Below are 24,494 nucleotides of genomic sequence, written 5' to 3' on the forward strand. Positions count from 1 at the left end.
CGTCTTTTTGTATCGTGAATTGGAAAGACTGCAAGGGGGAGGGGAGTTGCTTGCGCCCTAAAGGAGGAGTTATTCAGATTCATTGCAGTGGGCGGCGGCTGCAAAACGCACCATTCTTCTTGTTTTTGCTCTGCAAAGCAGCCTTTTCAAGGGTTGGCTTGGGTGACAAAATGTCTTGTGTAGGCGTGGGTTTGTCTCCCTCTCGCTCTCTCTCCCTAAGATGTGTCCGGCATAGGCCAGGGTGCCACTCGAGGCCCAAACCAATTCTGGTTATCGCTTCTCGGCCTTTTGGCTAAGATCAAGTGTAGTATCTGTTCTTATCAGTTTAATATCTGATACGTCCCCTATCTGGGGACCATATATTAAATGGATTTTTAGAACAGGGAGATGGAAAAAGAGCTTGCTCTGTCCACTCCACGCATTGACCTGGTATTGCAGTACCTCCAGGAACGGTGCACCCCTTCTTAACCCAGTTTCCAAAAGCAGAACTCGATTCACCTGATTCATATTAGCCCGATTAGCGAATTGAAATGAATTTTTATCTAACACACTTTTTACTTGCTTTATTCATCCAAATAGCAAACTCATCACCACTCAACTTCACCAACTCTGCTATGTCCCGTGCAGTATCTTGTTGTCAGTCTAATCTAGATCATGTGTAATTGAATGGAATAGATCCCTTTTGGACAAAGTGGAGTCAGATGCTGCAGTGACCACAGGTGTGAGAGGATCTACAATTGGCATCTGGTGTTATCTCTCTGCTTCCACTCCAAATAAAGTTACCTGTTGTTACCTGAACGTCAAATACTAAGAATGGGCGGCCTATGAAAGAATTAGTACTTTCATTAAGTATACTAAACCGGCTAATTGGGAATAGACAAACTGTAAAAAGCCCTCTGAGAAAGCCCCTCTCTAACCTTTGTTAGTAAGCTTTTCTGTAGCCTGCCTGTTGATGTATTTTCGGTTTGAACAGTGCACAACATGAAGAGACGGAACACTGGCGGCTTGTCACAATGCCCCCCGATGACATCACAATAGCGCTGCTGCCTAGAAAACAAGCTGCGCAGAAGAAGTTGTTCTTTGGGTGGGAGGGTGGGCTAGTGGAAGGAGGGGGCAATCTCTTTTTTTCCCGGGTGGTAGGGGGATGACAGGAGAAGGGAAGCGGGTGGTGAGAAAGGTACAGAGGGCAGGGTTTGGGGGCTGGGAAGGAAAGGGAAAAGATTAGGGTTTGGGGATGATGAAAGGGCTTTCTACGGGTAAGGATGGCAAAGGGTGGCAGTGACGGAAAGTCAGGCAACCTGTCCTGTCCGTCTTTTTGTATCGTGAATTGGAAAGACTGCAAGGGGGAGGGGAGTTGCTTGCGCCCTAAAGGAGGAGTTATTCAGATTCATTGCAGTGGGCGGCGGCTGCAAAACGCACCATTCTTCTTGTTTTTGCTCTGCAAAGCAGCCTTTTCAAGGGTTGGCTTGGGTGACAAAATGTCTTGTGTAGGCGTGGGTTTGTCTCCCTCTCGCTCTCTCTCCCTAAGATGTGTCCGGCATAGGCCAGGGTGCCACTCGAGGCCCAAACCAATTCTGGTTATCGCTTCTCGGCCTTTTGGCTAAGATCAAGTGTAGTATCTGTTCTTATCAGTTTAATATCTGATACGTCCCCTATCTGGGGACCATATATTAAATGGATTTTTAGAACAGGGAGATGGAAAAAGAGCTTGCTCTGTCCACTCCACGCATTGACCTGGTATTGCAGTACCTCCAGGAACGGTGCACCCCTTCTTAACCCAGTTTCCAAAAGCAGAACTCGATTCACCTGATTCATATTAGCCCGATTAGCGAATTGAAATGAATTTTTATCTAACACACTTTTTACTTGCTTTATTCATCCAAATAGCAAACTCATCACCACTCAACTTCACCAACTCTGCTATGTCCCGTGCAGTATCTTGTTGTCAGTCTAATCTAGATCATGTGTAATTGAATGGAATAGATCCCTTTTGGACAAAGTGGAGTCAGATGCTGCAGTGACCACAGGTGTGAGAGGATCTACAATTGGCATCTGGTGTTATCTCTCTGCTTCCACTCCAAATAAAGTTACCTGTTGTTACCTGAACGTCAAATACTAAGAATGGGCGGCCTATGAAAGAATTAGTACTTTCATTAAGTATACTAAACCGGCTAATTGGGAATAGACAAACTGTAAAAAGCCCTCTGAGAAAGCCCCTCTCTAACCTTTGTTAGTAAGCTTTTCTGTAGCCTGCCTGTTGATGTATTTTCGGTTTGAACAGTGCACAACATGAAGAGACGGAACACTGGCGGCTTGTCACAATGCCCCCCGATGACATCACAATAGCGCTGCTGCCTAGAAAACAAGCTGCGCAGAAGAAGTTGTTCTTTGGGTGGGAGGGTGGGCTAGTGGAAGGAGGGGGCAATCTCTTTTTTTCCCGGGTGGTAGGGGGATGACAGGAGAAGGGAAGCGGGTGGTGAGAAAGGTACAGAGGGCAGGGTTTGGGGGCTGGGAAGGAAAGGGAAAAGATTAGGGTTTGGGGATGATGAAAGGGCTTTCTACGGGTAAGGATGGCAAAGGGTGGCAGTGACGGAAAGTCAGGCAACCTGTCCTGTCCGTCTTTTTGTATCGTGAATTGGAAAGACTGCAAGGGGGAGGGGAGTTGCTTGCGCCCTAAAGGAGGAGTTATTCAGATTCATTGCAGTGGGCGGCGGCTGCAAAACGCACGATTCTTCTTGTTTTTGCTCTGCAAAGCAGCCTTTTCAAGGGTTGGCTTGGGTGACAAAATGTCTTGTGTAGGCGTGGGTTTGTCTCCCTCTCGCTCTCTCTCCCTAAGATGTGTCCGGCATAGGCCAGGGTGCCACTCGAGGCCCAAACCAATTCTGGTTATCGCTTCTCGGCCTTTTGGCTAAGATCAAGTGTAGTATCTGTTCTTATCAGTTTAATATCTGATACGTCCCCTATCTGGGGACCATATATTAAATGGATTTTTAGAACAGGGAGATGGAAAAAGAGCTTGCTCTGTCCACTCCACGCATTGACCTGGTATTGCAGTACCTCCAGGAACGGTGCACCCCTTCTTAACCCAGTTTCCAAAAGCAGAACTCGATTCACCTGATTCATATTAGCCCGATTAGCGAATTGAAATGAATTTTTATCTAACACACTTTTTACTTGCTTTATTCATCCAAATAGCAAACTCATCACCACTCAACTTCACCAACTCTGCTATGTCCCGTGCAGTATCTTGTTGTCAGTCTAATCTAGATCATGTGTAATTGAATGGAATAGATCCCTTTTGGACAAAGTGGAGTCAGATGCTGCAGTGACCACAGGTGTGAGAGGATCTACAATTGGCATCTGGTGTTATCTCTCTGCTTCCACTCCAAATAAAGTTACCTGTTGTTACCTGAACGTCAAATACTAAGAATGGGCGGCCTATGAAAGAATTAGTACTTTCATTAAGTATACTAAACCGGCTAATTGGGAATAGACAAACTGTAAAAAGCCCTCTGAGAAAGCCCCTCTCTAACCTTTGTTAGTAAGCTTTTCTGTAGCCTGCCTGTTGATGTATTTTCGGTTTGAACAGTGCACAACATGAAGAGACGGAACACTGGCGGCTTGTCACAATGCCCCCCGATGACATCACAATAGCGCTGCTGCCTAGAAAACAAGCTGCGCAGAAGAAGTTGTTCTTTGGGTGGGAGGGTGGGCTAGTGGAAGGAGGGGGCAATCTCTTTTTTTCCCGGGTGGTAGGGGGATGACAGGAGAAGGGAAGCGGGTGGTGAGAAAGGTACAGAGGGCAGGGTTTGGGGGCTGGGAAGGAAAGGGAAAAGATTAGGGTTTGGGGATGATGAAAGGGCTTTCTACGGGTAAGGATGGCAAAGGGTGGCAGTGACGGAAAGTCAGGCAACCTGTCCTGTCCGTCTTTTTGTATCGTGAATTGGAAAGACTGCAAGGGGGAGGGGAGTTGCTTGCGCCCTAAAGGAGGAGTTATTCAGATTCATTGCAGTGGGCGGCGGCTGCAAAACGCACCATTCTTCTTGTTTTTGCTCTGCAAAGCAGCCTTTTCAAGGGTTGGCTTGGGTGACAAAATGTCTTGTGTAGGCGTGGGTTTGTCTCCCTCTCGCTCTCTCTCCCTAAGATGTGTCCGGCATAGGCCAGGGTGCCACTCGAGGCCCAAACCAATTCTGGTTATCGCTTCTCGGCCTTTTGGCTAAGATCAAGTGTAGTATCTGTTCTTATCAGTTTAATATCTGATACGTCCCCTATCTGGGGACCATATATTAAATGGATTTTTAGAACAGGGAGATGGAAAAAGAGCTTGCTCTGTCCACTCCACGCATTGACCTGGTATTGCAGTACCTCCAGGAACGGTGCACCCCTTCTTAACCCAGTTTCCAAAAGCAGAACTCGATTCACCTGATTCATATTAGCCCGATTAGCGAATTGAAATGAATTTTTATCTAACACACTTTTTACTTGCTTTATTCATCCAAATAGCAAACTCATCACCACTCAACTTCACCAACTCTGCTATGTCCCGTGCAGTATCTTGTTGTCAGTCTAATCTAGATCATGTGTAATTGAATGGAATAGATCCCTTTTGGACAAAGTGGAGTCAGATGCTGCAGTGACCACAGGTGTGAGAGGATCTACAATTGGCATCTGGTGTTATCTCTCTGCTTCCACTCCAAATAAAGTTACCTGTTGTTACCTGAACGTCAAATACTAAGAATGGGCGGCCTATGAAAGAATTAGTACTTTCATTAAGTATACTAAACCGGCTAATTGGGAATAGACAAACTGTAAAAAGCCCTCTGAGAAAGCCCCTCTCTAACCTTTGTTAGTAAGCTTTTCTGTAGCCTGCCTGTTGATGTATTTTCGGTTTGAACAGTGCACAACATGAAGAGACGGAACACTGGCGGCTTGTCACAATGCCCCCCGATGACATCACAATAGCGCTGCTGCCTAGAAAACAAGCTGCGCAGAAGAAGTTGTTCTTTGGGTGGGAGGGTGGGCTAGTGGAAGGAGGGGGCAATCTCTTTTTTTCCCGGGTGGTAGGGGGATGACAGGAGAAGGGAAGCGGGTGGTGAGAAAGGTACAGAGGGCAGGGTTTGGGGGCTGGGAAGGAAAGGGAAAAGATTAGGGTTTGGGGATGATGAAAGGGCTTTCTACGGGTAAGGATGGCAAAGGGTGGCAGTGACGGAAAGTCAGGCAACCTGTCCTGTCCGTCTTTTTGTATCGTGAATTGGAAAGACTGCAAGGGGGAGGGGAGTTGCTTGCGCCCTAAAGGAGGAGTTATTCAGATTCATTGCAGTGGGCGGCGGCTGCAAAACGCACCATTCTTCTTGTTTTTGCTCTGCAAAGCAGCCTTTTCAAGGGTTGGCTTGGGTGACAAAATGTCTTGTGTAGGCGTGGGTTTGTCTCCCTCTCGCTCTCTCTCCCTAAGATGTGTCCGGCATAGGCCAGGGTGCCACTCGAGGCCCAAACCAATTCTGGTTATCGCTTCTCGGCCTTTTGGCTAAGATCAAGTGTAGTATCTGTTCTTATCAGTTTAATATCTGATACGTCCCCTATCTGGGGACCATATATTAAATGGATTTTTAGAACAGGGAGATGGAAAAAGAGCTTGCTCTGTCCACTCCACGCATTGACCTGGTATTGCAGTACCTCCAGGAACGGTGCACCCCTTCTTAACCCAGTTTCCAAAAGCAGAACTCGATTCACCTGATTCATATTAGCCCGATTAGCGAATTGAAATGAATTTTTATCTAACACACTTTTTACTTGCTTTATTCATCCAAATAGCAAACTCATCACCACTCAACTTCACCAACTCTGCTATGTCCCGTGCAGTATCTTGTTGTCAGTCTAATCTAGATCATGTGTAATTGAATGGAATAGATCCCTTTTGGACAAAGTGGAGTCAGATGCTGCAGTGACCACAGGTGTGAGAGGATCTACAATTGGCATCTGGTGTTATCTCTCTGCTTCCACTCCAAATAAAGTTACCTGTTGTTACCTGAACGTCAAATACTAAGAATGGGCGGCCTATGAAAGAATTAGTACTTTCATTAAGTATACTAAACCGGCTAATTGGGAATAGACAAACTGTAAAAAGCCCTCTGAGAAAGCCCCTCTCTAACCTTTGTTAGTAAGCTTTTCTGTAGCCTGCCTGTTGATGTATTTTCGGTTTGAACAGTGCACAACATGAAGAGACGGAACACTGGCGGCTTGTCACAATGCCCCCCGATGACATCACAATAGCGCTGCTGCCTAGAAAACAAGCTGCGCAGAAGAAGTTGTTCTTTGGGTGGGAGGGTGGGCTAGTGGAAGGAGGGGGCAATCTCTTTTTTTCCCGGGTGGTAGGGGGATGACAGGAGAAGGGAAGCGGGTGGTGAGAAAGGTACAGAGGGCAGGGTTTGGGGGCTGGGAAGGAAAGGGAAAAGATTAGGGTTTGGGGATGATGAAAGGGCTTTCTACGGGTAAGGATGGCAAAGGGTGGCAGTGACGGAAAGTCAGGCAACCTGTCCTGTCCGTCTTTTTGTATCGTGAATTGGAAAGACTGCAAGGGGGAGGGGAGTTGCTTGCGCCCTAAAGGAGGAGTTATTCAGATTCATTGCAGTGGGCGGCGGCTGCAAAACGCACCATTCTTCTTGTTTTTGCTCTGCAAAGCAGCCTTTTCAAGGGTTGGCTTGGGTGACAAAATGTCTTGTGTAGGCGTGGGTTTGTCTCCCTCTCGCTCTCTCTCCCTAAGATGTGTCCGGCATAGGCCAGGGTGCCACTCGAGGCCCAAACCAATTCTGGTTATCGCTTCTCGGCCTTTTGGCTAAGATCAAGTGTAGTATCTGTTCTTATCAGTTTAATATCTGATACGTCCCCTATCTGGGGACCATATATTAAATGGATTTTTAGAACAGGGAGATGGAAAAAGAGCTTGCTCTGTCCACTCCACGCATTGACCTGGTATTGCAGTACCTCCAGGAACGGTGCACCCCTTCTTAACCCAGTTTCCAAAAGCAGAACTCGATTCACCTGATTCATATTAGCCCGATTAGCGAATTGAAATGAATTTTTATCTAACACACTTTTTACTTGCTTTATTCATCCAAATAGCAAACTCATCACCACTCAACTTCACCAACTCTGCTATGTCCCGTGCAGTATCTTGTTGTCAGTCTAATCTAGATCATGTGTAATTGAATGGAATAGATCCCTTTTGGACAAAGTGGAGTCAGATGCTGCAGTGACCACAGGTGTGAGAGGATCTACAATTGGCATCTGGTGTTATCTCTCTGCTTCCACTCCAAATAAAGTTACCTGTTGTTACCTGAACGTCAAATACTAAGAATGGGCGGCCTATGAAAGAATTAGTACTTTCATTAAGTATACTAAACCGGCTAATTGGGAATAGACAAACTGTAAAAAGCCCTCTGAGAAAGCCCCTCTCTAACCTTTGTTAGTAAGCTTTTCTGTAGCCTGCCTGTTGATGTATTTTCGGTTTGAACAGTGCACAACATGAAGAGACGGAACACTGGCGGCTTGTCACAATGCCCCCCGATGACATCACAATAGCGCTGCTGCCTAGAAAACAAGCTGCGCAGAAGAAGTTGTTCTTTGGGTGGGAGGGTGGGCTAGTGGAAGGAGGGGGCAATCTCTTTTTTTCCCGGGTGGTAGGGGGATGACAGGAGAAGGGAAGCGGGTGGTGAGAAAGGTACAGAGGGCAGGGTTTGGGGGCTGGGAAGGAAAGGGAAAAGATTAGGGTTTGGGGATGATGAAAGGGCTTTCTACGGGTAAGGATGGCAAAGGGTGGCAGTGACGGAAAGTCAGGCAACCTGTCCTGTCCGTCTTTTTGTATCGTGAATTGGAAAGACTGCAAGGGGGAGGGGAGTTGCTTGCGCCCTAAAGGAGGAGTTATTCAGATTCATTGCAGTGGGCGGCGGCTGCAAAACGCACCATTCTTCTTGTTTTTGCTCTGCAAAGCAGCCTTTTCAAGGGTTGGCTTGGGTGACAAAATGTCTTGTGTAGGCGTGGGTTTGTCTCCCTCTCGCTCTCTCTCCCTAAGATGTGTCCGGCATAGGCCAGGGTGCCACTCGAGGCCCAAACCAATTCTGGTTATCGCTTCTCGGCCTTTTGGCTAAGATCAAGTGTAGTATCTGTTCTTATCAGTTTAATATCTGATACGTCCCCTATCTGGGGACCATATATTAAATGGATTTTTAGAACAGGGAGATGGAAAAAGAGCTTGCTCTGTCCACTCCACGCATTGACCTGGTATTGCAGTACCTCCAGGAACGGTGCACCCCTTCTTAACCCAGTTTCCAAAAGCAGAACTCGATTCACCTGATTCATATTAGCCCGATTAGCGAATTGAAATGAATTTTTATCTAACACACTTTTTACTTGCTTTATTCATCCAAATAGCAAACTCATCACCACTCAACTTCACCAACTCTGCTATGTCCCGTGCAGTATCTTGTTGTCAGTCTAATCTAGATCATGTGTAATTGAATGGAATAGATCCCTTTTGGACAAAGTGGAGTCAGATGCTGCAGTGACCACAGGTGTGAGAGGATCTACAATTGGCATCTGGTGTTATCTCTCTGCTTCCACTCCAAATAAAGTTACCTGTTGTTACCTGAACGTCAAATACTAAGAATGGGCGGCCTATGAAAGAATTAGTACTTTCATTAAGTATACTAAACCGGCTAATTGGGAATAGACAAACTGTAAAAAGCCCTCTGAGAAAGCCCCTCTCTAACCTTTGTTAGTAAGCTTTTCTGTAGCCTGCCTGTTGATGTATTTTCGGTTTGAACAGTGCACAACATGAAGAGACGGAACACTGGCGGCTTGTCACAATGCCCCCCGATGACATCACAATAGCGCTGCTGCCTAGAAAACAAGCTGCGCAGAAGAAGTTGTTCTTTGGGTGGGAGGGTGGGCTAGTGGAAGGAGGGGGCAATCTCTTTTTTTCCCGGGTGGTAGGGGGATGACAGGAGAAGGGAAGCGGGTGGTGAGAAAGGTACAGAGGGCAGGGTTTGGGGGCTGGGAAGGAAAGGGAAAAGATTAGGGTTTGGGGATGATGAAAGGGCTTTCTACGGGTAAGGATGGCAAAGGGTGGCAGTGACGGAAAGTCAGGCAACCTGTCCTGTCCGTCTTTTTGTATCGTGAATTGGAAAGACTGCAAGGGGGAGGGGAGTTGCTTGCGCTCTAAAGGAGGAGTTATTCAGATTCATTGCAGTGGGCGGCGGCTGCAAAACGCACCATTCTTCTTGTTTTTGCTCTGCAAAGCAGCCTTTTCAAGGGTTGGCTTGGGTGACAAAATGTCTTGTGTAGGCGTGGGTTTGTCTCCCTCTCGCTCTCTCTCCCTAAGATGTGTCCGGCATAGGCCAGGGTGCCACTCGAGGCCCAAACCAATTCTGGTTATCGCTTCTCGGCCTTTTGGCTAAGATCAAGTGTAGTCCCTTCATTGGGTTTGCCTTGGTCTTGGCTGGGAGGGGCCCGGGCTTGCACAACCGCCGGCCTCGGGGATTGTTGCGCCTTTTGGTGCTTACGTCCCCTTATGGCTGGTGGTTCCTGGGCTCGGGAGGCGATCACCTGCGGCACTGCGCTTTTGTGTGGTGGCCGATGACCGTTTTCTGAAATTTGCGGATGAAATCTCATCTGTTCTTATCAGTTTAATATCTGATACGTCCCCTATCTGGGGACCATATATTAAATGGATTTTTAGAACAGGGAGATGGAAAAAGAGCTTGCTCTGTCCACTCCACGCATTGACCTGGTATTGCAGTACCTCCAGGAACGGTGCACCCCTTCTTAACCCAGTTTCCAAAAGCAGAACTCGATTCACCTGATTCATATTAGCCCGATTAGCGAATTGAAATGAATTTTTATCTAACACACTTTTTACTTGCTTTATTCATCCAAATAGCAAACTCATCACCACTCAACTTCACCAACTCTGCTATGTCCCGTGCAGTATCTTGTTGTCAGTCTAATCTAGATCATGTGTAATTGAATGGAATAGATCCCTTTTGGACAAAGTGGAGTCAGATGCTGCAGTGACCACAGGTGTGAGAGGATCTACAATTGGCATCTGGTGTTATCTCTCTGCTTCCACTCCAAATAAAGTTACCTGTTGTTACCTGAACGTCAAATACTAAGAATGGGCGGCCTATGAAAGAATTAGTACTTTCATTAAGTATACTAAACCGGCTAATTGGGAATAGACAAACTGTAAAAAGCCCTCTGAGAAAGCCCCTCTCTAACCTTTGTTAGTAAGCTTTTCTGTAGCCTGCCTGTTGATGTATTTTCGGTTTGAACAGTGCACAACATGAAGAGACGGAACACTGGCGGCTTGTCACAATGCCCCCCGATGACATCACAATAGCGCTGCTGCCTAGAAAACAAGCTGCGCAGAAGAAGTTGTTCTTTGGGTGGGAGGGTGGGCTAGTGGAAGGAGGGGGCAATCTCTTTTTTTCCCGGGTGGTAGGGGGATGACAGGAGAAGGGAAGCGGGTGGTGAGAAAGGTACAGAGGGCAGGGTTTGGGGGCTGGGAAGGAAAGGGAAAAGATTAGGGTTTGGGGATGATGAAAGGGCTTTCTACGGGTAAGGATGGCAAAGGGTGGCAGTGACGGAAAGTCAGGCAACCTGTCCTGTCCGTCTTTTTGTATCGTGAATTGGAAAGACTGCAAGGGGGAGGGGAGTTGCTTGCGCCCTAAAGGAGGAGTTATTCAGATTCATTGCAGTGGGCGGCGGCTGCAAAACGCACCATTCTTCTTGTTTTTGCTCTGCAAAGCAGCCTTTTCAAGGGTTGGCTTGGGTGACAAAATGTCTTGTGTAGGCGTGGGTTTGTCTCCCTCTCGCTCTCTCTCCCTAAGATGTGTCCGGCATAGGCCAGGGTGCCACTCGAGGCCCAAACCAATTCTGGTTATCGCTTCTCGGCCTTTTGGCTAAGATCAAGTGTAGTATCTGTTCTTATCAGTTTAATATCTGATACGTCCCCTATCTGGGGACCATATATTAAATGGATTTTTAGAACAGGGAGATGGAAAAAGAGCTTGCTCTGTCCACTCCACGCATTGACCTGGTATTGCAGTACCTCCAGGAACGGTGCACCCCTTCTTAACCCAGTTTCCAAAAGCAGAACTCGATTCACCTGATTCATATTAGCCCGATTAGCGAATTGAAATGAATTTTTATCTAACACACTTTTTACTTGCTTTATTCATCCAAATAGCAAACTCATCACCACTCAACTTCACCAACTCTGCTATGTCCCGTGCAGTATCTTGTTGTCAGTCTAATCTAGATCATGTGTAATTGAATGGAATAGATCCCTTTTGGACAAAGTGGAGTCAGATGCTGCAGTGACCACAGGTGTGAGAGGATCTACAATTGGCATCTGGTGTTATCTCTCTGCTTCCACTCCAAATAAAGTTACCTGTTGTTACCTGAACGTCAAATACTAAGAATGGGCGGCCTATGAAAGAATTAGTACTTTCATTAAGTATACTAAACCGGCTAATTGGGAATAGACAAACTGTAAAAAGCCCTCTGAGAAAGCCCCTCTCTAACCTTTGTTAGTAAGCTTTTCTGTAGCCTGCCTGTTGATGTATTTTCGGTTTGAACAGTGCACAACATGAAGAGACGGAACACTGGCGGCTTGTCACAATGCCCCCCGATGACATCACAATAGCGCTGCTGCCTAGAAAACAAGCTGCGCAGAAGAAGTTGTTCTTTGGGTGGGAGGGTGGGCTAGTGGAAGGAGGGGGCAATCTCTTTTTTTCCCGGGTGGTAGGGGGATGACAGGAGAAGGGAAGCGGGTGGTGAGAAAGGTACAGAGGGCAGGGTTTGGGGGCTGGGAAGGAAAGGGAAAAGATTAGGGTTTGGGGATGATGAAAGGGCTTTCTACGGGTAAGGATGGCAAAGGGTGGCAGTGACGGAAAGTCAGGCAACCTGTCCTGTCCGTCTTTTTGTATCGTGAATTGGAAAGACTGCAAGGGGGAGGGGAGTTGCTTGCGCCCTAAAGGAGGAGTTATTCAGATTCATTGCAGTGGGCGGCGGCTGCAAAACGCACCATTCTTCTTGTTTTTGCTCTGCAAAGCAGCCTTTTCAAGGGTTGGCTTGGGTGACAAAATGTCTTGTGTAGGCGTGGGTTTGTCTCCCTCTCGCTCTCTCTCCCTAAGATGTGTCCGGCATAGGCCAGGGTGCCACTCGAGGCCCAAACCAATTCTGGTTATCGCTTCTCGGCCTTTTGGCTAAGATCAAGTGTAGTATCTGTTCTTATCAGTTTAATATCTGATACGTCCCCTATCTGGGGACCATATATTAAATGGATTTTTAGAACAGGGAGATGGAAAAAGAGCTTGCTCTGTCCACTCCACGCATTGACCTGGTATTGCAGTACCTCCAGGAACGGTGCACCCCTTCTTAACCCAGTTTCCAAAAGCAGAACTCGATTCACCTGATTCATATTAGCCCGATTAGCGAATTGAAATGAATTTTTATCTAACACACTTTTTACTTGCTTTATTCATCCAAATAGCAAACTCATCACCACTCAACTTCACCAACTCTGCTATGTCCCGTGCAGTATCTTGTTGTCAGTCTAATCTAGATCATGTGTAATTGAATGGAATAGATCCCTTTTGGACAAAGTGGAGTCAGATGCTGCAGTGACCACAGGTGTGAGAGGATCTACAATTGGCATCTGGTGTTATCTCTCTGCTTCCACTCCAAATAAAGTTACCTGTTGTTACCTGAACGTCAAATACTAAGAATGGGCGGCCTATGAAAGAATTAGTACTTTCATTAAGTATACTAAACCGGCTAATTGGGAATAGACAAACTGTAAAAAGCCCTCTGAGAAAGCCCCTCTCTAACCTTTGTTAGTAAGCTTTTCTGTAGCCTGCCTGTTGATGTATTTTCGGTTTGAACAGTGCACAACATGAAGAGACGGAACACTGGCGGCTTGTCACAATGCCCCCCGATGACATCACAATAGCGCTGCTGCCTAGAAAACAAGCTGCGCAGAAGAAGTTGTTCTTTGGGTGGGAGGGTGGGCTAGTGGAAGGAGGGGGCAATCTCTTTTTTTCCCGGGTGGTAGGGGGATGACAGGAGAAGGGAAGCGGGTGGTGAGAAAGGTACAGAGGGCAGGGTTTGGGGGCTGGGAAGGAAAGGGAAAAGATTAGGGTTTGGGGATGATGAAAGGGCTTTCTACGGGTAAGGATGGCAAAGGGTGGCAGTGACGGAAAGTCAGGCAACCTGTCCTGTCCGTCTTTTTGTATCGTGAATTGGAAAGACTGCAAGGGGGAGGGGAGTTGCTTGCGCCCTAAAGGAGGAGTTATTCAGATTCATTGCAGTGGGCGGCGGCTGCAAAACGCACCATTCTTCTTGTTTTTGCTCTGCAAAGCAGCCTTTTCAAGGGTTGGCTTGGGTGACAAAATGTCTTGTGTAGGCGTGGGTTTGTCTCCCTCTCGCTCTCTCTCCCTAAGATGTGTCCGGCATAGGCCAGGGTGCCACTCGAGGCCCAAACCAATTCTGGTTATCGCTTCTCGGCCTTTTGGCTAAGATCAAGTGTAGTATCTGTTCTTATCAGTTTAATATCTGATACGTCCCCTATCTGGGGACCATATATTAAATGGATTTTTAGAACAGGGAGATGGAAAAAGAGCTTGCTCTGTCCACTCCACGCATTGACCTGGTATTGCAGTACCTCCAGGAACGGTGCACCCCTTCTTAACCCAGTTTCCAAAAGCAGAACTCGATTCACCTGATTCATATTAGCCCGATTAGCGAATTGAAATGAATTTTTATCTAACACACTTTTTACTTGCTTTATTCATCCAAATAGCAAACTCATCACCACTCAACTTCACCAACTCTGCTATGTCCCGTGCAGTATCTTGTTGTCAGTCTAATCTAGATCATGTGTAATTGAATGGAATAGATCCCTTTTGGACAAAGTGGAGTCAGATGCTGCAGTGACCACAGGTGTGAGAGGATCTACAATTGGCATCTGGTGTTATCTCTCTGCTTCCACTCCAAATAAAGTTACCTGTTGTTACCTGAACGTCAAATACTAAGAATGGGCGGCCTATGAAAGAATTAGTACTTTCATTAAGTATACTAAACCGGCTAATTGGGAATAGACAAACTGTAAAAAGCCCTCTGAGAAAGCCCCTCTCTAACCTTTGTTAGTAAGCTTTTCTGTAGCCTGCCTGTTGATGTATTTTCGGTTTGAACAGTGCACAACATGAAGAGACGGAACACTGGCGGCTTGTCACAATGCCCCCCGATGACATCACAATAGCGCTGCTGCCTAGAAAACAAGCTGCGCAGAAGAAGTTGTTCTTTGGGTGGGAGGGTGGGCTAGTGGAAGGAGGGGGCAATCTCTTTTTTTCCCGGGTGGTAGGGGGATGACAGGAGAAGGGAAGCGGGTGGTGAGAAAGGTACAGAGGGCAGGGTTTGGGGGCTGGGAAGGAAAGGGAAAAGATTAGGGTTTGGGGATGATGAAAGGGCTTTCTACGGGTAAGGATGGCAAAGGGTGGCAGTGACGGAAAGTCAGGCAACCTGTCCTGTCCGTCTTTTTGTATCGTGAATTGGAAAGACTGCAAGGGGGAGGGGAGTTGCTTGCGCCCTAAAGGAGGAGTTATTCAGATTCATTGCAGTGGGCGGCGGCTGCAAAACGCACCATTCTTCTTGTTTTTGCTCTGCAAAGCAGCCTTTTCAAGGGTTGGCTTGGGTGACAAAATGTCTTGTGTAGGCGTGGGTTTGTCTCCCTCTCGCTCTCTCTCCCTAAGATGTGTCCGGCATAGGCCAGGGTGCCACTCGAGGCCCAAACCAATTCTGGTTATCGCTTCTCGGCCTTTTGGCTAAGATCAAGTGTAGTGTTGTTCGAAGAGGTGGTTTAAGCTCCAGGCCACCTTAGTACAATGATACAATGCACACTGGAAGGTTGCGCTTGCTAGTACTCTGGGTGGATAGTATATTCATCTAGAGGAAAACATGGCCCTACCAGGATCGAGGCTATTAGACTGAGTAAGGGTGGGGGGCTATGGTACAACGTGCCCCAGGACTGACGACCCTGGAGTGAGTCTGAGCTTGCTGGCTTGGGACCCCGGCAAGCCTTGGGCTCTGTAGCACACCGTACCTTGCCTTTTCATACTTTTTGAGCATATTACCCTATCCCGGCCTTCTGGCTAGGAAGGGAAATTTTTATAATCCCGGTCGGAGGTCTGGTCAGCTTTGGGCTGAGAAACTAACACCCGGTTGGAGGTCTGGGTCAGCTTCGGCTGAGAAACCAACACCCGGTTGGAGGTCTGGGTCAGCTTCGGCTGAGAAACCAACACCCGGTTGGAGGTCCGGTTAGCCTTGGGCTGAGAAACCAACACCGGTTGACGGTCCGGGCAGTTTCGGCTGCGAAACCAACAACTAGTAGCTCTCTACTCCACTTGGGTAAGATGCCTGGGTGGACGCTGGGAGCAACGACAAGGCTCAACCAGGCTTCGGCTTGGGGGAGCACCGAAGATCCCTGACCCTTGCTGTGGCCTTCTGGCTCGGAGGGACGGGGTTGATTTTTGGGGACCCTCTCCTCACGGTGGGGTCCACACGAATCCTAGCCTTTGCACTGTTTTTGGTGTGACTTCGGTCATGCATTTTTTGTGGTGCTTTGGAAAGCTTCATTAAATCAAAAATCTGTTCTTATCAGTTTAATATCTGATACGTCCCCTATCTGGGGACCATATATTAAATGGATTTTTAGAACAGGGAGATGGAAAAAGAGCTTGCTCTGTCCACTCCACGCATTGACCTGGTATTGCAGTACCTCCAGGAACGGTGCACCCCTTCTTAACCCAGTTTCCAAAAGCAGAACTCGATTCACCTGATTCATATTAGCCCGATTAGCGAATTGAAATGAATTTTTATCTAACACACTTTTTACTTGCTTTATTCATCCAAATAGCAAACTCATCACCACTCAACTTCACCAACTCTGCTATGTCCCGTGCAGTATCTTGTTGTCAGTCTAATCTAGATCATGTGTAATTGAATGGAATAGATCCCTTTTGGACAAAGTGGAGTCAGATGCTGCAGTGACCACAGGTGTGAGAGGATCTACAATTGGCATCTGGTGTTATCTCTCTGCTTCCACTCCAAATAAAGTTACCTGTTGTTACCTGAACGTCAAATACTAAGAATGGGCGGCCTATGAAAGAATTAGTACTTTCATTAAGTATACTAAACCGGCTAATTGGGAATAGACAAACTGTAAAAAGCCCTCTGAGAAAGCCCCTCTCTAACCTTTGTTAGTAAGCTTTTCTGTAGCCTGCCTGTTGATGTATTTTCGGTTTGAACAGTGCACAACATGAAGAGACGGAACACTGGCGGCTTGTCACAATGCCCCCCGATGACATCACAATAGCGCTGCTGCCTAGAAAACAAGCTGCGCAGAAGAAGTTGTTCTTTGGGTGGGAGGGTGGGCTAGTGGAAGGAGGGGGCAATCTCTTTTTTTCCCGGGTGGTAGGGGGATGACAGGAGAAGGGAAGCGGGTGGTGAGAAAGGTACAGAGGGCAGGGTTTGGGGGCTGGGAAGGAAAGGGAAAAGATTAGGGTTTGGGGATGATGAAAGGGCTTTCTACGGGTAAGGATGGCAAAGGGTGGCAGTGACGGAAAGTCAGGCAACCTGTCCTGTCCGTCTTTTTGTATCGTGAATTGGAAAGACTGCAAGGGGGAGGGGAGTTGCTTGCGCCCTAAAGGAGGAGTTATTCAGATTCATTGCAGTGGGCGGCGGCTGCAAAACGCACCATTCTTCTTGTTTTTGCTCTGCAAAGCAGCCTTTTCAAGGGTTGGCTTGGGTGACAAAATGTCTTGTGTAGGCGTGGGTTTGTCTCCCTCTCGCTCTCTCTCCCTAAGATGTGTCCGGCATAGGCCAGGGTGCCACTCGAGGCCCAAACCAATTCTGGTTATCGCTTCTCGGCCTTTTGGCTAAGATCAAGTGTAGTATCTGTTCTTATCAGTTTAATATCTGATACGTCCCCTATCTGGGGACCATATATTAAATGGATTTTTAGAACAGGGAGATGGAAAAAGAGCTTGCTCTGTCCACTCCACGCATTGACCTGGTATTGCAGTACCTCCAGGAACGGTGCACCCCTTCTTAACCCAGTTTCCAAAAGCAGAACTCGATTCACCTGATTCATATTAGCCCGATTAGCGAATTGAAATGAATTTTTATCTAACACACTTTTTACTTGCTTTATTCATCCAAATAGCAAACTCATCACCACTCAACTTCACCAACTCTGCTATGTCCCGTGCAGTATCTTGTTGTCAGTCTAATCTAGATCATGTGTAATTGAATGGAATAGATCCCTTTTGGACAAAGTGGAGTCAGATGCTGCAGTGACCACAGGTGTGAGAGGATCTACAATTGGCATCTGGTGTTATCTCTCTGCTTCCACTCCAAATAAAGTTACCTGTTGTTACCTGAACGTCAAATACTAAGAATGGGCGGCCTATGAAAGAATTAGTACTTTCATTAAGTATACTAAACCGGCTAATTGGGAATAGACAAACTGTAAAAAGCCCTCTGAGAAAGCCCCTCTCTAACCTTTGTTAGTAAGCTTTTCTGTAGCCTGCCTGTTGATGTATTTTCGGTTTGAACAGTGCACAACATGAAGAGACGGAACACTGGCGGCTTGTCACAATGCCCCCCGATGACATCACAATAGCGCTGCTGCCTAGAAAACAAGCTGCGCAGAAGAAGTTGTTCTTTGGGTGGGAGGGTGGGCTAGTGGAAGGAGGGGGCAATCTCTTTTTTTCCCGGGTGGTAGGGGGATGACAGGAGAAGGGAAGCGGGTGGTGAGAAAGGTACAGAGGGCAGGGTTTGGGGGCTGGGAAGGAAAGGGAAAAGATTAGGGTTTGGGGATGATGAAAGGGCTTTCTACGGGTAAGGATGGCAAAGGGTGGCAGTGACAGAAAGTCAGGCAACCTGTCCTGTCCGTCTTTTTGTATCGTGAATTGGAAAGACTGCAAGGGGGAGGGGAGTTGCTTGCGCCCTAAAGGAGGAGTTATTCAGATTCATTGCAGTGGGCGGCGGCTGCAAAACGCACCATTCTTCTTGTTTTTGCTCTGCAAAGCAGCCTTTTCAAGGGTTGGCTTGGGTGACAAAATGTCTTGTGTAGGCGTGGGTTTGTCTCCCTCTCGCTCTCTCTCCCTAAGATGTGTCCGGCATAGGCCAGGGTGCCACTCGAGGCCCAAACCAATTCTGGTTATCGCTTCTCGGCCTTTTGGCTAAGATCAAGTGTAGTATCTGTTCTTATCAGTTTAATATCTGATACGTCCCCTATCTGGGGACCATATATTAAATGGATTTTTAGAACAGGGAGATGGAAAAAGAGCTTGCTCTGTCCACTCCACGCATTGACCTGGTATTGCAGTACCTCCAGGAACGGTGCACCCCTTCTTAACCCAGTTTCCAAAAGCAGAACTCGATTCACCTGATTCATATTAGCCCGATTAGCGAATTGAAATGAATTTTTATCTAACACACTTTTTACTTGCTTTATTCATCCAAATAGCAAACTCATCACCACTCAACTTCACCAACTCTGCTATGTCCCGTGCAGTATCTTGTTGTCAGTCTAATCTAGATCATGTGTAATTGAATGGAATAGATCCCTTTTGGACAAAGTGGAGTCAGATGCTGCAGTGACCACAGGTGTGAGAGGATCTACAATTGGCATCTGGTGTTATCTCTCTGCTTCCACTCCAAATAAAGTTACCTGTTGTTACCTGAACGTCAAATACTAAGAATGGGCGGCCTATGAAAGAATTAGTACTTTCATTAAGTATACTAAACCGGCTAATTGGGAATAGACAAACTGTAAAAAGCCCTCTGAGAAAGCCCCTCTCTAACCTTTGTTAGTAAGCTTTTCTGTAGCCTGCCTGTTGATGTATTTTCGGTTTGAACAGTGCACAACATGAAGAGACGGAACACTGGCGGCTTGTCACAATGCCCCCCGATGACATCACAATAGCGCTGCTGCCTAGAAAACAAGCTGCGCAGAAGAAGTTGTTCTTTGGGTGGGAGGGTGGGCTAGTGGAAGGAGGGGGCAATCTCTTTTTTTCCCGGGTGGTAGGGGGATGACAGGAGAAGGGAAGCGGGTGGTGAGAAAGGTACAGAGGGCAGGGTTTGGGGGCTGGGAAGGAAAGGGAAAAGATTAGGGTTTGGGGATGATGAAAGGGCTTTCTACGGGTAAGGATGGCAAAGGGTGGCAGTGACGGAAAGTCAGGCAACCTGTCCTGTCCGTCTTTTTGTATCGTGAATTGGAAAGACTGCAAGGGGGAGGGGAGTTGCTTGCGCCCTAAAGGAGGAGTTATTCAGATTCATTGCAGTGGGCGGCGGCTGCAAAACGCACCATTCTTCTTGTTTTTGCTCTGCAAAGCAGCCTTTTCAAGGGTTGGCTTGGGTGACAAAATGTCTTGTGTAGGCGTGGGTTTGTCTCCCTCTCGCTCTCTCTCCCTAAGATGTGTCCGGCATAGGCCAGGGTGCCACTCGAGGCCCAAACCAATTCTGGTTATCGCTTCTCGGCCTTTTGGCTAAGATCAAGTGTAGTATCTGTTCTTATCAGTTTAATATCTGATACGTCCCCTATCTGGGGACCATATATTAAATGGATTTTTAGAACAGGGAGATGGAAAAAGAGCTTGCTCTGTCCACTCCACGCATTGACCTGGTATTGCAGTACCTCCAGGAACGGTGCACCCCTTCTTAACCCAGTTTCCAAAAGCAGAACTCGATTCACCTGATTCATATTAGCCCGATTAGCGAATTGAAATGAATTTTTATCTAACACACTTTTTACTTGCTTTATTCATCCAAATAGCAAACTCATCACCACTCAACTTCACCAACTCTGCTATGTCCCGTGCAGTATCTTGTTGTCAGTCTAATCTAGATCATGTGTAATTGAATGGAATAGATCCCTTTTGGACAAAGTGGAGTCAGATGCTGCAGTGACCACAGGTGTGAGAGGATCTACAATTGGCATCTGGTGTTATCTCTCTGCTTCCACTCCAAATAAAGTTACCTGTTGTTACCTGAACGTCAAATACTAAGAATGGGCGGCCTATGAAAGAATTAGTACTTTCATTAAGTATACTAAACCGGCTAATTGGGAATAGACAAACTGTAAAAAGCCCTCTGAGAAAGCCCCTCTCTAACCTTTGTTAGTAAGCTTTTCTGTAGCCTGCCTGTTGATGTATTTTCGGTTTGAACAGTGCACAACATGAAGAGACGGAACACTGGCGGCTTGTCACAATGCCCCCCGATGACATCACAATAGCGCTGCTGCCTAGAAAACAAGCTGCGCAGAAGAAGTTGTTCTTTGGGTGGGAGGGTGGGCTAGTGGAAGGAGGGGGCAATCTCTTTTTTTCCCGGGTGGTAGGGGGATGACAGGAGAAGGGAAGCGGGTGGTGAGAAAGGTACAGAGGGCAGGGTTTGGGGGCTGGGAAGGAAAGGGAAAAGATTAGGGTTTGGGGATGATGAAAGGGCTTTCTACGGGTAAGGATGGCAAAGGGTGGCAGTGACGGAAAGTCAGGCAACCTGTCCTGTCCGTCTTTTTGTATCGTGAATTGGAAAGACTGCAAGGGGGAGGGGAGTTGCTTGCGCCCTAAAGGAGGAGTTATTCAGATTCATTGCAGTGGGCGGCGGCTGCAAAACGCACCATTCTTCTTGTTTTTGCTCTGCAAAGCAGCCTTTTCAAGGGTTGGCTTGGGTGACAAAATGTCTTGTGTAGGCGTGGGTTTGTCTCCCTCTCGCTCTCTCTCCCTAAGATGTGTCCGGCATAGGCCAGGGTGCCACTCGAGGCCCAAACCAATTCTGGTTATCGCTTCTCGGCCTTTTGGCTAAGATCAAGTGTAGTATCTGTTCTTATCAGTTTAATATCTGATACGTCCCCTATCTGGGGACCATATATTAAATGGATTTTTAGAACAGGGAGATGGAAAAAGAGCTTGCTCTGTCCACTCCACGCATTGACCTGGTATTGCAGTACCTCCAGGAACGGTGCACCCCTTCTTAACCCAGTTTCCAAAAGCAGAACTCGATTCACCTGATTCATATTAGCCCGATTAGCGAATTGAAATGAATTTTTATCTAACACACTTTTTACTTGCTTTATTCATCCAAATAGCAAACTCATCACCACTCAACTTCACCAACTCTGCTATGTCCCGTGCAGTATCTTGTTGTCAGTCTAATCTAGATCATGTGTAATTGAATGGAATAGATCCCTTTTGGACAAAGTGGAGTCAGATGCTGCAGTGACCACAGGTGTGAGAGGATCTACAATTGGCATCTGGTGTTATCTCTCTGCTTCCACTCCAAATAAAGTTACCTGTTGTTACCTGAACGTCAAATACTAAGAATGGGCGGCCTATGAAAGAATTAGTACTTTCATTAAGTATACTAAACCGGCTAATTGGGAATAGACAAACTGTAAAAAGCCCTCTGAGAAAGCCCCTCTCTAACCTTTGTTAGTAAGCTTTTCTGTAGCCTGCCTGTTGATGTATTTTCGGTTTGAACAGTGCACAACATGAAGAGACGGAACACTGGCGGCTTGTCACAATGCCCCCCGATGACATCACAATAGCGCTGCTGCCTAGAAAACAAGCTGCGCAGAAGAAGTTGTTCTTTGGGTGGGAGGGTGGGCTAGTGGAAGGAGGGGGCAATCTCTTTTTTTCCCGGGTGGTAGGGGGATGACAGGAGAAGGGAAGCGGGTGGTGAGAAAGGTACAGAGGGCAGGGTTTGGGGGCTGGGAAGGAAAGGGAAAAGATTAGGGTTTGGGGATGATGAAAGGGCTTTCTACGGGTAAGGATGGCAAAGGGTGGCAGTGACGGAAAGTCAGGCAACCTGTCCTGTCCGTCTTTTTGTATCGTGAATTGGAAAGACTGCAAGGGGGAGGGGAGTTGCTTGCGCCCTAAAGGAGGAGTTATTCAGATTCATTGCAGTGGGCGGCGGCTGCAAAACGCACCATTCTTCTTGTTTTTGCTCTGCAAAGCAGCCTTTTCAAGGGTTGGCTTGGGTGACAAAATGTCTTGTGTAGGCGTGGGTTTGTCTCCCTCTCGCTCTCTCTCCCTAAGATGTGTCCGGCATAGGCCAGGGTGCCACTCGAGGCCCAAACCAATTCTGGTTATCGCTTCTCGGCCTTTTGGCTAAGATCAAGTGTAGTATCTGTTCTTATCAGTTTAATATCTGATACGTCCCCTATCTGGGGACCATATATTAAATGGATTTTTAGAACAGGGAGATGGAAAAAGAGCTTGCTCTGTCCACTCCACGCATTGACCTGGTATTGCAGTACCTCCAGGAACGGTGCACCCCTTCTTAACCCAGTTTCCAAAAGCAGAACTCGATTCATCTGATTCATATTAGCCCGATTAGCGAATTGAAATGAATTTTTATCTAACACACTTTTTACTTGCTTTATTCATCCAAATAGCAAACTCATCACCACTCAACTTCACCAACTCTGCTATGTCCCGTGCAGTATCTTGTTGTCAGTCTAATCTAGATCATGTGTAATTGAATGGAATAGATCCCTTTTGGACAAAGTGGAGTCAGATGCTGCAGTGACCACAGGTGTGAGAGGATCTACAATTGGCATCTGGTGTTATCTCTCTGCTTCCACTCCAAATAAAGTTACCTGTTGTTACCTGAACGTCAAATACTAAGAATGGGCGGCCTATGAAAGAATTAGTACTTTCATTAAGTATACTAAACCGGCTAATTGGGAATAGACAAACTGTAAAAAGCCCTCTGAGAAAGCCCCTCTCTAACCTTTGTTAGTAAGCTTTTCTGTAGCCTGCCTGTTGATGTATTTTCGGTTTGAACAGTGCACAACATGAAGAGACGGAACACTGGCGGCTTGTCACAATGCCCCCCGATGACATCACAATAGCGCTGCTGCCTAGAAAACAAGCTGCGCAGAAGAAGTTGTTCTTTGGGTGGGAGGGTGGGCTAGTGGAAGGAGGGGGCAATCTCTTTTTTTCCCGGGTGGTAGGGGGATGACAGGAGAAGGGAAGCGGGTGGTGAGAAAGGTACAGAGGGCAGGGTTTGGGGGCTGGGAAGGAAAGGGAAAAGATTAGGGTTTGGGGATGATGAAAGGGCTTTCTACGGGTAAGGATGGCAAAGGGTGGCAGTGACGGAAAGTCAGGCAACCTGTCCTGTCCGTCTTTTTGTATCGTGAATTGGAAAGACTGCAAGGGGGAGGGGAGTTGCTTGCGCCCTAAAGGAGGAGTTATTCAGATTCATTGCAGTGGGCGGCGGCTGCAAAACGCACCATTCTTCTTGTTTTTGCTCTGCAAAGCAGCCTTTTCAAGGGTTGGCTTGGGTGACAAAATGTCTTGTGTAGGCGTGGGTTTGTCTCCCTCTCGCTCTCTCTCCCTAAGATGTGTCCGGCATAGGCCAGGGTGCCACTCGAGGCCCAAACCAATTCTGGTTATCGCTTCTCGGCCTTTTGGCTAAGATCAAGTGTAGTTTGGGAGGGTACTACCTTGGTTGGTGCTGAAAGGTGCCAGGGTATTGCACAACTGCTGGCCTTGGGGGAGTGTGCATCGTAGGATGTCATAGCCCTCTTGTGACGGACGGTTACCTGGGCAACGAGAGGCGGTCACTTTATTATTTTCAAACTCATCCTTCAAAAAAAAAAAAAAAAAAAAAAAAAAAAAAAAATCTGTTCTTATCAGTTTAATATCTGATACGTCCCCTATCTGGGGACCATATATTAAATGGATTTTTAGAACAGGGAGATGGAAAAAGAGCTTGCTCTGTCCACTCCACGCATTGACCTGGTATTGCAGTACCTCCAGGAACGGTGCACCCCTTCTTAACCCAGTTTCCAAAAGCAGAACTCGATTCACCTGATTCATATTAGCCCGATTAGCGAATTGAAATGAATTTTTATCTAACACACTTTTTACTTGCTTTATTCATCCAAATAGCAAACTCATCACCACTCAACTTCACCAACTCTGCTATGTCCCGTGCAGTATCTTGTTGTCAGTCTAATCTAGATCATGTGTAATTGAATGGAATAGATCCCTTTTGGACAAAGTGGAGTCAGATGCTGCAGTGACCACAGGTGTGAGAGGATCTACAATTGGCATCTGGTGTTATCTCTCTGCTTCCACTCCAAATAAAGTTACCTGTTGTTACCTGAACGTCAAATACTAAGAATGGGCGGCCTATGAAAGAATTAGTACTTTCATTAAGTATACTAAACCGGCTAATTGGGAATAGACAAACTGTAAAAAGCCCTCTGAGAAAGCCCCTCTCTAACCTTTGTTAGTAAGCTTTTCTGTAGCCTGCCTGTTGATGTATTTTCGGTTTGAACAGTGCACAACATGAAGAGACGGAACACTGGCGGCTTGTCACAATGCCCCCCGATGACATCACAATAGCGCTGCTGCCTAGAAAACAAGCTG

The 24,494-nt window shown here is 46.9% G+C and overlaps 17 non-coding genes and 1 pseudogene across 17 annotated transcripts; all 18 read left to right on the plus strand.

Moving 5' to 3' along the window:
• Positions 1-272: 272 nt before the first annotated feature.
• On the plus strand, positions 273-463 carry LOC142286097 (U2 spliceosomal RNA). Its single transcript, XR_012747315.1, has one exon. It is a non-coding gene; the product is annotated as a U2 spliceosomal RNA (small nuclear RNA).
• Positions 464-1,580: 1,117 nt separating this feature from the next.
• Positions 1,581-1,771, plus strand: LOC142286098 (U2 spliceosomal RNA). Its single transcript, XR_012747316.1, has one exon. It is a non-coding gene; the product is annotated as a U2 spliceosomal RNA (small nuclear RNA).
• Positions 1,772-2,888: 1,117 nt separating this feature from the next.
• Positions 2,889-3,079, plus strand: LOC142286099 (U2 spliceosomal RNA). Its single transcript, XR_012747317.1, has one exon. It is a non-coding gene; the product is annotated as a U2 spliceosomal RNA (small nuclear RNA).
• A 1,117-nt stretch (positions 3,080-4,196) lies between these two features.
• On the plus strand, positions 4,197-4,387 carry LOC142286100 (U2 spliceosomal RNA). Its single transcript, XR_012747318.1, has one exon. It is a non-coding gene; the product is annotated as a U2 spliceosomal RNA (small nuclear RNA).
• Positions 4,388-5,504: 1,117 nt separating this feature from the next.
• Positions 5,505-5,695, plus strand: LOC142286101 (U2 spliceosomal RNA). The gene has a single exon (XR_012747319.1). It is a non-coding gene; the product is annotated as a U2 spliceosomal RNA (small nuclear RNA).
• Positions 5,696-6,812: 1,117 nt separating this feature from the next.
• LOC142286102 (U2 spliceosomal RNA) lies at positions 6,813-7,003 on the plus strand. The gene has a single exon (XR_012747320.1). It is a non-coding gene; the product is annotated as a U2 spliceosomal RNA (small nuclear RNA).
• Positions 7,004-8,120: 1,117 nt separating this feature from the next.
• Positions 8,121-8,311, plus strand: LOC142286103 (U2 spliceosomal RNA). The gene has a single exon (XR_012747321.1). It is a non-coding gene; the product is annotated as a U2 spliceosomal RNA (small nuclear RNA).
• A 1,322-nt stretch (positions 8,312-9,633) lies between these two features.
• LOC142286135 (U2 spliceosomal RNA) lies at positions 9,634-9,818 on the plus strand. The gene has a single exon (XR_012747351.1). It is a non-coding gene; the product is annotated as a U2 spliceosomal RNA (small nuclear RNA).
• A 1,117-nt stretch (positions 9,819-10,935) lies between these two features.
• On the plus strand, positions 10,936-11,126 carry LOC142286104 (U2 spliceosomal RNA). The gene has a single exon (XR_012747322.1). It is a non-coding gene; the product is annotated as a U2 spliceosomal RNA (small nuclear RNA).
• Positions 11,127-12,243: 1,117 nt separating this feature from the next.
• LOC142286105 (U2 spliceosomal RNA) lies at positions 12,244-12,434 on the plus strand. The gene has a single exon (XR_012747323.1). It is a non-coding gene; the product is annotated as a U2 spliceosomal RNA (small nuclear RNA).
• Positions 12,435-13,551: 1,117 nt separating this feature from the next.
• On the plus strand, positions 13,552-13,742 carry LOC142286106 (U2 spliceosomal RNA). The gene has a single exon (XR_012747324.1). It is a non-coding gene; the product is annotated as a U2 spliceosomal RNA (small nuclear RNA).
• A 1,919-nt stretch (positions 13,743-15,661) lies between these two features.
• Positions 15,662-15,854, plus strand: LOC142286132 (U2 spliceosomal RNA). The gene has a single exon (XR_012747348.1). It is a non-coding gene; the product is annotated as a U2 spliceosomal RNA (small nuclear RNA).
• Positions 15,855-16,971: 1,117 nt separating this feature from the next.
• LOC142286108 (U2 spliceosomal RNA) lies at positions 16,972-17,162 on the plus strand. Its single transcript, XR_012747326.1, has one exon. It is a non-coding gene; the product is annotated as a U2 spliceosomal RNA (small nuclear RNA).
• A 1,117-nt stretch (positions 17,163-18,279) lies between these two features.
• On the plus strand, positions 18,280-18,470 carry LOC142286110 (U2 spliceosomal RNA). The gene has a single exon (XR_012747327.1). It is a non-coding gene; the product is annotated as a U2 spliceosomal RNA (small nuclear RNA).
• A 1,117-nt stretch (positions 18,471-19,587) lies between these two features.
• On the plus strand, positions 19,588-19,778 carry LOC142286111 (U2 spliceosomal RNA). Its single transcript, XR_012747328.1, has one exon. It is a non-coding gene; the product is annotated as a U2 spliceosomal RNA (small nuclear RNA).
• Positions 19,779-20,895: 1,117 nt separating this feature from the next.
• LOC142286112 (U2 spliceosomal RNA) lies at positions 20,896-21,086 on the plus strand. Its single transcript, XR_012747329.1, has one exon. It is a non-coding gene; the product is annotated as a U2 spliceosomal RNA (small nuclear RNA).
• Positions 21,087-22,203: 1,117 nt separating this feature from the next.
• LOC142286113 (U2 spliceosomal RNA) lies at positions 22,204-22,394 on the plus strand. The gene has a single exon (XR_012747330.1). It is a non-coding gene; the product is annotated as a U2 spliceosomal RNA (small nuclear RNA).
• Positions 22,395-23,687: 1,293 nt separating this feature from the next.
• LOC142286138 (U2 spliceosomal RNA) lies at positions 23,688-23,895 on the plus strand (annotated as a pseudogene).
• The last annotated feature ends 599 nt before the right edge of the window (positions 23,896-24,494 follow it).

The sequence above is a fragment of the Anomaloglossus baeobatrachus genome, unplaced genomic scaffold, assembly GCF_048569485.1.
Source record: "Anomaloglossus baeobatrachus isolate aAnoBae1 unplaced genomic scaffold, aAnoBae1.hap1 Scaffold_645, whole genome shotgun sequence".
Lineage (NCBI taxonomy): Eukaryota > Metazoa > Chordata > Amphibia > Anura > Aromobatidae > Anomaloglossus > Anomaloglossus baeobatrachus.